The 12171-nt window shown below is 46.3% G+C and overlaps 1 protein-coding gene across 1 annotated transcript in view; it reads right to left on the bottom strand.

Moving 5' to 3' along the window:
* The window catches only part of LOC5566685 (sodium-dependent serotonin transporter), a 114422-nt gene that overhangs the window by 54177 nt on the left and 48074 nt on the right, over nt 1-12171 (bottom strand). The gene's annotated exons all lie outside the window — the stretch shown is intronic.

The raw sequence follows: 12171 nt of genomic DNA, 5'->3' as shown, positions 1-12171 counted from the left end.
CCGCTTCATCGGCAGCAGTGCTTGCTTAGATTTACAGTTGGAAAATGTCCTATCGCAGTAAGCTACCAGGCGTGCTCCATTGCCAATTTACTCTAGCGGAAAACCGCTCCCGGAGCAAAGCCTACTCTTTATTGTGGTTTCTGCTTACGGTTGTGCTATTTTTTATTGTGCTTTTCTTCCTGCGAGGTAAGGTGCTGGGCATAAGTCAGACAAACAATTTTCCATTTGAACGCACAATTTCGCTTTGTCCCTTCGTAGTTTCCTGTGCAAAAGGTTGGGGGTATCAGAGCTCGATGATTTGTGTCATTAGCGACTTTGAAACATCCGAAAAAAGTTACCTGAGTCGGTTGGCTGAGAACGATAGGGCGAACCTTGTTAAATCCACCTTCTGTTCGCGGTTTTCATGTGTCCTTTTCGGGAGCAAACCGCCAGTGTAATGCATTTGGAAAAGAAAAAATCTCACCGCTGTACCGTGGTTCGATCTAAAACAAATGTCGGCCAAAACCTCAAACTCTCATTTAAATGACTACTTTTGTAGTTTTTTTGCTAAAAATGAATAAAAGTTTTCTTGAAAAATTATGTCTATGATCTACTTCAGCAGCTGTAAAACAATCGGAATCCAATGAATTTGCTTGAACCCATAAAAGTGTTAAGGAATCCAAGAAAAATATTACCTCTCAGAGAAGACTTTTTTGATTTTTGAGATTTTGTCCGCCATCGAACCACTGTGCGCCGTTGTAGCAAAGACATGGCATTGTTGACTTTTCGTTTTTCCCTTCCGTTCTTCCTGCAGATATGCCCCGGTGGCGACATCCGTTGGCCATCTGTTCGCAATGACATCGTCAGGTCATAATGAGAGCACCGGGAACAATCGCGCGGTACACGTTGAGATTAGCATCTTGAAGTGGTCTGCGGTGGCCGTTCCCGTTGTTGCCTTCGGTGGGGCCGTTTCGCCTAAGGTCTAAGGTCGCTTTGTGACCGACTCACGATCCGCGAGCGAAAGAGCAAAGAAACTAAGAAGTTAAGACCGTAGAACAATTCCAAAGGAAAGGTGGTTTCTCATTTCCCGAACTAGGTAGCTGCTAGTTTTTTGTCATCCCTTTTCAAATGTAACAAGCAGTGCTGGGAATGGTAATAGTAGTAGGCTTGAATTTCGCGAAAATCACGTGGCTCTTCCCAGTACAGTAGTTCAAAAACGTGAATCTCATCAAATAGCCTATGTTGGGTGCATGAATTTCCTAAAACGTTAGTGTCATTGAAGGCTCTAAATGCGGGAAATGCAGCGGGAAATAGAACATTTTTCTACAGTAATTTTGGGTTGCAATTTTCAAGGCTTTTGCATACAGAAGCGATGGGCGTGAGTTTCACTGGCTTCGCTGACTGTGATTGGTTTTGCTTGGCTACTGTAGAGTGAATTTCACAATTTTTCCCAGCCCTGGTAACAATGTTTGACGAAAGGTTTTATTGCTGTGAGGATTGCAGCTTATTGCTTAGAGTGCACGAGGCCCTATACGACTTATCGAGCGTGTGTGTCTTGTTCAAAGGTAAGTAGGATGTTAATAGATTGTCCTATCCTTTGCTTAATCCTAAAAACTTGTACTGAGAAAAACTCGTCAAGGATAAAATTCAACTCTAATAAAGATAGTTTAATTAATTAATTTGGTCTAAGATATAGATCCAAGTTAGGTTCCATGTTTAAACTCGTCCATTAACTCTTTAGACCTAAAATTTTAAATTTTCAATCTTCTTACACAATTTTACGATTTTGGGGCGGAGAGAAAATATTTTTTGTCTTTATTTAAGAGGCTTTCAGCCGAACGCTGGTTCACCTCTTCAGATACTTATATAGTTAACTTATTACTATAAACATCAATTATATTTTCGTGTACAAATCGGTGTTCTTTAAGAATGCTGAAAAGTCGAGTCTAGTACACGACACTGACGACGGCCTTACAGTTGAGGTCAAAATATGCGTATACAAACTCTAGTGGAATTAAATGGTATAGTACTAAATTCAGTTTTTTCATCTACTTACAGGTATTTTACTAAACGGCTCGAAGATTTATTATCATTTAAGAATGCTATCAATTTTGTTTCTTAAATTTATGAGTTATGCAGAATGTGCGCGATGCTGGTTTGTAAATTTATATTAGTCCTATCTAATTCTAGTTCTAGCAGTTTACAAGAAGATGTTCCAGAGTAAAAGGCACTGCACATGCCGGACATATTGGCCTGCAGGTGTTTGATATGTAGTGTGGATGCGTTACTCGAGTGTGTCCGACTCTGAGTCTTGATAGCATTTGTTGTTCCCTGCGCAATTTTCGATCATTCCACTTCCCTATGTCTACCTTTATTTTTCGAAGAAAAAGGTCACCATTCATGAACCATTGGTGCTGCCACGATTCGTTGACACATTGTTGGATTCTTCGTCGTGCATCGATTCCTGGAATGCTAAGGGTCCACATTCTAGAGTTTCTCCCTTGGTCAGCAAGGCGGTCTGCTTGCTATCACAATGTCCAGGTATCCAGCAGAGCGTGGTGTTGGATGAGATTACAGCCTCGATTTCTTGGATGATGGAATGTTTCTGTTCTGGAATGCTGAAAGAACACTGGCTGCGTCAGTGAGGATAACGGTTGGGACTGCAGGATCATTTATTAGATTGATAGCACGACGAATTGCTGCGGCCTCAGAAGAAAAAATGGAGAACTCGTTTGGAAGCCGTCTAGCTAAGCTCAAGTTATCGCTGTATACGCCAACACCAACTTTCCCTCTAGCTCTAGATCCGTACGTGAATTTTTTTTGTGGTTGGTATACTTAGTGTTCTTCAAATGGTTGAGTACCGCCGATACTCTGGTAGCTTAATCTCCTGCTCGAATAGTCCGTCCCACTGATCAGTCAATTGTTAAGGCTGGTTGATTCCATTTTCTGTCTCCAACCCGATGTACCTACTTGTGCTATCGGAGGGAAACGTATGTTAGCATTCTCTGTGAGAAGTTGTTTGGCTTTTTCGAGGACGAAAACGTTTCTGCTGTCTCCATATGTGAGCTACGGTATTAGTAATAGATAGTGGAAAGGTAGTACACCAACTTCTACACATGTAGCTAGAGTAGGAGGACTGGGAAGTAGGCTAGGTGTGAGACGAATTACTCTGTTGTATACTGGGCTAAGGAGATAAATCAAATCTATGTATGAGCGCACGGTAATTTCTAATCCATACAAGAGTTTACTGATAACTATGCTGCAAACGATATTTTAGAGAGATCTTCGGTTGTTATTCTGCACTCCGTTTCCTTCTTGATTGTATTGAAATGCCCTTCGAAATTACATTTCCTGTCAATTATGAGACCGAGTATTCGCAGCTCTTTTTATAGGGTATTTCACAATGTCCTATTGTTACTGGGGTATTCCATGGGTGATGTCTGAAAGTGCAGCAGTGTGTTACAGAACATTTCTCAGCAGCTATGGTGAGTCCAACGTTTTCTGCCCATTTAGCGACCGCTCGAATGGCTGCTTGCAGTTTCCTTCGAATTACTTTCGGACAACGACAATTATTATTATGTCATCTGCATAGACAAATATGTAATGATACTCATTATTAATGTTACTCCAATCTGCATGGTCCTTGGGAGTTCGTTTTCGTCTGCGGAGGGCTTTTCTGCGAGCTTTCACTGCTGCTTTCGTTGCGTCATTCCACCAATGTTGCGCTTTCCTTCCTGGCTTACTGCTCGTTCTTGGAATGTTAGTAGGTTCGTTCGTGGACTTGTGGGTAGTGGACGTATCTTTAAGATGCTCCATTTAAAAAGAGTTATTTTCAGCAAGGCTGTAGTGCGTTAAAAATAGAAAAATAGCATTTACATAGAATCCAATGTAGTGCCATCAAAATCGGTTGGAGTTTTGTTCAAAGCATTGAAACTATTGTGGAATAAGTGGAAAAATAGTTTTCTCTATTGCCAATTTGGCTAATGGCCGATATCGTCAGCTTGTGTGTGTTTTTTTTGTAACAATATGTGTAATAATATGTTGCTTTCACTGTACGTGTAGATATGCATATTGACATATTTCTACTTCAATATAAGCGATCATAGTAGCGATATGTCGTGCAAATGTGTAAATACATCGACGTTCTTTGTGTTGAGCTCTCTTTTGCTAATATCTAGTGAGATATGTGGTATTCATTCGAGGTTACAAAGCGCTCGTCTTGTGGTTACCTGATGACCATTTATCTATAGTACCGCTGTATTTAGATTGGTGCTGATAGTGAATATTTCCTGCTTAGAAATATTTCATCACTAAAACAAATTGGAGGTAAGTCATCGAACTCCTATGCTCATGTTAACATTGGCCTGGGACTTTCAGATCTCGAAATTTTCGAAAGTTGCTAATTTATAATTATTCTTACGAAAGTTCGAAATTAACGATAAGAATTCATTTAATTTCTCATTTTGGTCATTCATTTACCTGTGTTCATTTGTTGTTTATGTGTGTAAATACGCTACAAATGGTCGTCGGATAGGTTTTGTTCTCAGTTTCGCGCGTGTTTTCGTCGTCGGAGAAAATGTTTTCCCCTGTTTTCAAGCGTCTTGCTGGGTAGTGCTTCGTGAAGCCCAAGCAGGATGGATCGTTGTTGCGTCGTCGGATAGGTTTTGTTCTCGGTTTCGCGCGTGTTTTCGTCGATGGAGAAAATTTTTTCCCCTGTTTTCAAGCGTCTTGCTGGGTAGTGCTTCGTGAAGCCCAAGCAGGATGGATCGTTGTTGCGTCGTCGGATAGGTTTTGTTCTCAGTTTCGCGCGTGTTTTCGTCGTCGGAGAAAATGTTTTCCCCTGTTTTCAAGCGTCTTGCTGGGTAGTGCTTCGTGAAGCCCAAGCAGGATGGATCGTTGTTGCGTCGTCGGATAGGTTTTGTTCTCGGTTTCGCGCGTGTTTTCGTCGATGGAGAAAATTTTTTCCCCTGTTTTCAAGCGTCTTGCTGGGTAGTGCTTCGTGAAGCCCAAGCAGGATGGATCGTTGTTGCGTCGTCGGATAGGTTTTGTTCTCAGTTTCGCGCGTGTTTTCGTCGATGGAGAATTTTTTTCCCCTGTTTTCAAGCGTCTTGCTGGGTAGTGCTTCGTGAAGCCCAAGCAGGATGGATCGTTGTTGCGTCGTCGGATAGGTTTTGTTCTCGGTTTCGCGCGTGTTTTTCGTCGTCGGAGAAAATGTTTTCCCCTGTTTTCAAGCGTCTTGCTGGGTAGTGCTTCGTGAAGCCCAAGCAGGATGGATCGTTGTTGCGTCGTCGGATAGGTTTTGTTCTCGGTTTCGCGCGTGTTTTCGTCGTCGGAGAAAATGTTTTCCCCTGTTTTCAAGCGTCTTGCTGGGTAGTGCTTCGTGAAGCCCAAGCAGGATGGATCGTTGTTGCGTAGTCGGATAGGTTTTGTTCTCGGTTTCGCGCGTGTTTTCGTCGATGGAGAAAATGTTTTCCCCTGTTTTCAAGCGTCTTGCTGGGTAGTGCTTCGTGAAGCCCAAGCAGGATGGATCGTTGTTGCGTCGTCGGATAGGTTTTGTTCTCGGTTTCGCGCGTGTTTTCGTCGATGGAGAAAATTTTTTCCCCTGTTTTCAAGCGTCTTGCTGGGTAGTGCTTCGTGAAGCCCAAGCAGGATGGATCGTTGTTGCGTCGTCGGATAGGTTTTGTTCTCGGTTTCGCGCGTGTTTTTCGTCGTCGGAGAAAATGTTTTCCCCTATTTTCAAGCGTCTTGCTGGGTAGTGCTTCGTGAAGCCCAAGCAGGATGGATCGTTGTTGCTTCGTCGGATAGGTTTTGTTCTCGGTTTCGCGCGTGTTTTCGTCGATGGAGAAAATTTTTTCCCCTGTTTTCAAGCGTCTTGCTGGGTAGTGCTTCGTGAAGCCCAAGCAGGATGGATCGTTGTTGCGTCGTCGGATAGGTTTTGTTCTCGGTTTCGCGCGTGTTTTCGTCGATGGAGAAAATTTTTTCCCCTGTTTTCAAGCGTCTTGCTGGGTAGTGCTTCGTGAAGCCCAAGCAGGATGGATCGTTGTTGCGTCGTCGGATAGGTTTTGTTCTCAGTTTCGCGCGTGTTTTCGTCGTCGGAGAAAATGTTTTCCCCTGTTTTCAAGCGTCTTGCTGGGTAGTGCTTCGTGAAGCCCAAGCAGGATGGATCGTTGTTGCGTCGTCGGATAGGTTTTGTTCTCGGTTTCGCGCGTGTTTTCGTCGTCGGAGAAAATGTTTTCCCCTGTTTTCAAGCGTCTTGCTGGGTAGTGCTTCGTGAAGCCCAAGCAGGATGGATCGTTGTTGCGTAGTCGGATAGGTTTTGTTCTCGGTTTCGCGCGTGTTTTCATGGTCGTCTGAGAAAAATTTTTCTCCTGTTTTCAAGCGTCTTGCTGGGTAGTGCTTCGTGAAGCCCAAGCAGGATGGATCGTTGTTGCGTCGTCGGATAGGTTTTGTTCTCGGTTTCGCGCGTGTTTTCGTCGTCGGAGAAAATGTTTTCCCCTGTTTTCAAGCGTCTTGCTGGGTAGTGCTTCGTGAAGCCCAAGCAGGATGGATCGTTGTTGCGTCGTCGGATAGGTTTTGTTCTCGGTTTCGCGCGTGTTTTCGTCGATGGAGAAAATTTTTTCCCCTGTTTTCAAGCGTCTTGCTGGGTAGTGCTTCGTGAAGCCCAAGCAGGATGGATCGTTGTTGCGTCGTCGGATAGGTTTTGTTCTCAGTTTCGCGCGTGTTTTCGTCGTCGGAGAAAATGTTTTCCCCTGTTTTCAAGCGTCTTGCTGGGTAGTGCTTCGTGAAGCCCAAGCAGGATGGATCGTTGTTGCGTCGTCGGATAGGTTTTGTTCTCGGTTTCGCGCGTGTTTTCGTCGATGGAGAAAATTTTTTCCCCTGTTTTCAAGCGTCTTGCTGGGTAGTGCTTCGTGAAGCCCAAGCAGGATGGATCGTTGTTGCGTCGTCGGATAGGTTTTGTTCTCGGTTTCGCGCGTGTTTTCGTCGTCGGAGAAAATGTTTTCCCCTGTTTTCAAGCGTCTTGCTGGGTAGTGCTTCGTGAAGCCCAAGCAGGATGGATCGTTGTTGCGTCGTCGGATAGGTTTTGTTCTCAGTTTCGCGCGTGTTTTCGTCGTCGGAGAAAATGTTTTCCCCTGTTTTCAAGCGTCTTGCTGGGTAGTGCTTCGTGAAGCCCAAGCAGGATGGATCGTTGTTGCGTCGTCGGATAGGTTTTGTTCTCGGTTTCGCGCGTGTTTTCGTCGATGGAGAAAATTTTTTCCCCTGTTTTCAAGCGTCTTGCTGGGTAGTGCTTCGTGAAGCCCAAGCAGGATGGATCGTTGTTGCGTCGTCGGATAGGTTTTGTTCTCAGTTTCGCGCGTGTTTTCGTCGTCGGAGAAAATGTTTTCCCCTGTTTTCAAGCGTCTTGCTGGGTAGTGCTTCGTGAAGCCCAAGCAGGATGGATCGTTGTTGCGTCGTCGGATAGGTTTTGTTCTCGGTTTCGCGCGTGTTTTCGTCGATGGAGAAAATTTTTTCCCCTGTTTTCAAGCGTCTTGCTGGGTAGTGCTTCGTGAAGCCCAAGCAGGATGGATCGTTGTTGCGTCGTCGGATAGGTTTTGTTCTCGGTTTCGCGCGTGTTTTCGTCGATGGAGAATTTTTTTCCCCTGTTTTCAAGCGTCTTGCTGGGTAGTGCTTCGTGAAGCCCAAGCAGGATGGATCGTTGTTGCGTCGTCGGATAGGTTTTGTTCTCGGTTTCGCGCGTGTTTTCGTCGATGGAGAAAATTTTTTCCCCTGTTTTCAAGCGTCTTGCTGGGTAGTGCTTCGTGAAGCCCAAGCAGGATGGATCGTTGTTGCGTCGTCGGATAGGTTTTGTTCTCAGTTTCGCGCGTGTTTTCGTCGTCGGAGAAAATGTTTTCCCCTGTTTTCAAGCGTCTTGCTGGGTAGTGCTTCGTGAAGCCCAAGCAGGATGGATCGTTGTTGCGTCGTCGGATAGGTTTTGTTCTCGGTTTCGCGCGTGTTTTCGTCGATGGAGAAAATTTTTTCCCCTGTTTTCAAGCGTCTTGCTGGGTAGTGCTTCGTGAAGCCCAAGCAGGATGGATCGTTGTTGCGTCGTCGGATAGGTTTTGTTCTCGGTTTCGCGCGTGTTTTCGTCGATGGAGAATTTTTTTCCCCTGTTTTCAAGCGTCTTGCTGGGTAGTGCTTCGTGAAGCCCAAGCAGGATGGATCGTTGTTGCGTCGTCGGATAGGTTTTGTTCTCGGTTTCGCGCGTGTTTTCGTCGATGGAGAAAATTTTTTCCCCTGTTTTCAAGCGTCTTGCTGGGTAGTGCTTCGTGAAGCCCAAGCAGGATGGATCGTTGTTGCGTCGTCGGATAGGTTTTGTTCTCGGTTTCGCGCGTGTTTTTCGTCGTCGGAGAAAATGTTTTCCCCTGTTTTCAAGCGTCTTGCTGGGTAGTGCTTCGTGAAGCCCAAGCAGGATGGATCGTTGTTGCGTCGTCGGATAGGTTTTGTTCTCGGTTTCGCGCGTGTTTTCGTCGTCGGAGAAAATGTTTTCCCCTGTTTTCAAGCGTCTTGCTGGGTAGTGCTTCGTGAAGCCCAAGCAGGATGGATCGTTGTTGCGTCGTCGGATAGGTTTTGTTCTCGGTTTCGCGCGTGTTTTCGTCGATGGAGAAAATTTTTTCCCCTGTTTTCAAGCGTCTTGCTGGGTAGTGCTTCGTGAAGCCCAAGCAGGATGGATCGTTGTTGCGTCGTCGGATAGGTTTTGTTCTCAGTTTCGCGCGTGTTTTCGTCGTCGGAGAAAATGTTTTCCCCTGTTTTCAAGCGTCTTGCTGGGTAGTGCTTCGTGAAGCCCAAGCAGGATGGATCGTTGTTGCGTCGTCGGATAGGTTTTGTTCTCGGTTTCGCGCGTGTTTTCGTCGATGGAGAAAATTTTTTCCCCTGTTTTCAAGCGTCTTGCTGGGTAGTGCTTCGTGAAGCCCAAGCAGGATGGATCGTTGTTGCGTCGTCGGATAGGTTTTGTTCTCGGTTTCGCGCGTGTTTTCGTCGTCGGAGAAAATGTTTTCCCCTGTTTTCAAGCGTCTTGCTGGGTAGTGCTTCGTGAAGCCCAAGCAGGATGGATCGTTGTTGCGTAGTCGGATAGGTTTTGTTCTCGGTTTCGCGCGTGTTTTCATGGTCGTCTGAGAAAAATTTTTCTCCTGTTTTCAAGCGTCTTGCTGGGTAGTGCTTCGTGAAGCCCAAGCAGGATGGATCGTTGTTGCGTCGTCGGATAGGTTTTGTTCTCAGTTTCGCGCGTGTTTTCGTCGTCGGAGAAAATGTTTTCCCCTGTTTTCAAGCGTCTTGCTGGGTAGTGCTTCGTGAAGCCCAAGCAGGATGGATCGTTGTTGCGTCGTCGGATAGGTTTTGTTCTCGGTTTCGCGCGTGTTTTCGTCGATGGAGAAAATTTTTTCCCCTGTTTTCAAGCGTCTTGCTGGGTAGTGCTTCGTGAAGCCCAAGCAGGATGGATCGTTGTTGCGTCGTCGGATAGGTTTTGTTCTCGGTTTCGCGCGTGTTTTCGTCGATGGAGAAAATTTTTTCCCCTGTTTTCAAGCGTCTTGCTGGGTAGTGCTTCGTGAAGCCCAAGCAGGATGGATCGTTGTTGCGTCGTCGGATAGGTTTTGTTCTCGGTTTCGCGCGTGTTTTCGTCGTCGGAGAAAATGTTTTCCCCTGTTTTCAAGCGTCTTGCTGGGTAGTGCTTCGTGAAGCCCAAGCAGGATGGATCGTTGTTGCGTAGTCGGATAGGTTTTGTTCTCGGTTTCGCGCGTGTTTTCATGGTCGTCTGAGAAAAATTTTTCTCCTGTTTTCAAGCGTCTTGCTGGGTAGTGCTTCGTGAAGCCCAAGCAGGATGGATCGTTGTTGCGTCGTCGGATAGGTTTTGTTCTCAGTTTCGCGCGTGTTTTCGTCGTCGGAGAAAATGTTTTCCCCTGTTTTCAAGCGTCTTGCTGGGTAGTGCTTCGTGAAGCCCAAGCAGGATGGATCGTTGTTGCGTCGTCGGATAGGTTTTGTTCTCGGTTTCGCGCGTGTTTTCGTCGATGGAGAAATTTTTTTCCCCTGTTTTCAAGCGTCTTGCTGGGTAGTGCTTCGTGAAGCCCAAGCAGGATGGATCGTTGTTGCGTCGTCGGATAGGTTTTGTTCTCGGTTTCGCGCGTGTTTTCGTCGTCGGAGAAAATGTTTTTCCCCTGTTTTCAAGCGTCTTGCTGGGTAGTGCTTCGTGAAGCCCAAGCAGGATGGATCGTTGTTGCGTAGTCGGATAGGTTTTGTTCTCGGTTTCGCGCGTGTTTTCATGGTCGTCTGAGAAAAATTTTTCTCCTGTTTTCAAGCGTCTTGCTGGGTAGTGCTTCGTGAAGCCCAAGCAGGATGGATCGTTGTTGCGTCGTCGGATAGGTTTTGTTCTCGGTTTCGCGCGTGTTTTCGTCGATGGAGAAAATTTTTTCCCCTGTTTTCAAGCGTCTTGCTGGGTAGTGCTTCGTGAAGCCCAAGCAGGATGGATCGTTGTTGCGTCGTCGGATAGGTTTTGTTCTCGGTTTCGCGCGTGTTTTTCGTCGTCGGAGAAAATGTTTTCCCCTGTTTTCAAGCGTCTTGCTGGGTAGTGCTTCGTGAAGCCCAAGCAGGATGGATCGTTGTTGCGTCGTCGGATAGGTTTTGTTCTCGGTTTCGCGCGTGTTTTTCGTCGTCGGAGAAAATGTTTTCCCCTGTTTTCAAGCGTCTTGCTGGGTAGTGCTTCGTGAAGCCCAAGCAGGATGGATCGTTGTTGCGTCGTCGGATAGGTTTTGTTCTCGGTTTCGCGCGTGTTTTCATCGTCGTCTGAGAAAAATTTTTCTCCTGTTTTCAAGCGTCTTGCTGGGTAGTGCTTCGTGAAGCCCAAGCAGGATGGATCGTTGTTGCGTCGTCGGATAGGTTTTGTTCTCGGTTTCGCGCGTGTTTTCATCGTCGTCTGAGAAAAATTTTTCTCCTGTTTTCAAGCGTCTTGCTGGGTAGTGCTTCGTGAAGCCCAAGCAGGATGGATCGTTGTTGCGTCGTCGGATAGGTTTTGTTCTCGGTTTCGCGCGTGTTTTCGTCGATGGAGAATTTTTTTTCCCCTGTTTTCAAGCGTCTTGCTGGGTAGTGCTTCGTGAAGCCCAAGCAGGATGGATCGTTGTTGCGTCGTCGGATAGGTTTTGTTCTCGGTTTCGCGCGTGTTTTCATCGTCGTCTGAGAAAAATTTTTCTCCTGTTTTCAAGCGTCTTGCTGGGTAGTGCTTCGTGAAGCCCAAGCAGGATGGATCGTTGTTGCGTCGTCGGATAGGTTTTGTTCTCGGTTTCGCGCGTGTTTTCGTCGATGGAGAAATTTTTTTCCCCTGTTTTCAAGCGTCTTGCTGGGTAGTGCTTCGTGAAGCCCAAGCAGGATGGATCGTTGTTGCGTCGTCGGATAGGTTTTGTTCTCGGTTTCGCGCGTGTTTTCGTCGATGGAGAAATTTTTTTCCCCTGTTTTCAAGCGTCTTGCTGGGTAGTGCTTCGTGAAGCCCAAGCAGGATGGATCGTTGTTGCGTCGTCGGATAGGTTTTGTTCTCAGTTTCGCGCGTGTTTTCGTCGTCGGAGAAAATGTTTTCCCCTGTTTTCAAGCGTCTTGCTGGGTAGTGCTTCGTGAAGCCCAAGCAGGATGGATCGTTGTTGCGTCGTCGGATAGGTTTTGTTCTCGGTTTCGCGCGTGTTTTCATCGTCGTCTGAGAAAAATTTTTCTCCTGTTTTCAAGCGTCTTGCTGGGTAGTGCTTCGTGAAGCCCAAGCAGGATGGATCGTTGTTGCGTCGTCGGATAGGTTTTGTTCTCGGTTTCGCGCGTGTTTTCATCGTCGTCTGAGAAAAATTTTTCTCCTGTTTTCAAGCGTCTTGCTGGGTAGTGCTTCGTGAAGCCCAAGCAGGATGGATCGTTGTTGCGTCGTCGGATAGGTTTTGTTCTCGGTTTCGCGCGTGTTTTCGTCGATGGAGAAATTTTTTTCCCCTGTTTTCAAGCGTCTTGCTGGGTAGTGCTTCGTGAAGCCCAAGCAGGATGGATCGTTGTTGCGTCGTCGGATAGGTTTTGTTCTCGGTTTCGCGCGTGTTTTCATCGTCGTCTGAGAAACATTTTTCTCCTGTTTTCAAGCGTCTTGCTGGGTAGTGCTTCGTGAAGCCCAAGCAGGATGGATCGTTGTTGCGTCGTCGGATAGGTTTT

This window comes from Aedes aegypti, chromosome 3, assembly GCF_002204515.2.
Source record: "Aedes aegypti strain LVP_AGWG chromosome 3, AaegL5.0 Primary Assembly, whole genome shotgun sequence".
Taxonomy (NCBI): domain Eukaryota; kingdom Metazoa; phylum Arthropoda; class Insecta; order Diptera; family Culicidae; genus Aedes; species Aedes aegypti.
Note: the sequence above shows the minus strand (reverse complement) of the source record. Positions and strands in the feature narration are given on the sequence as shown.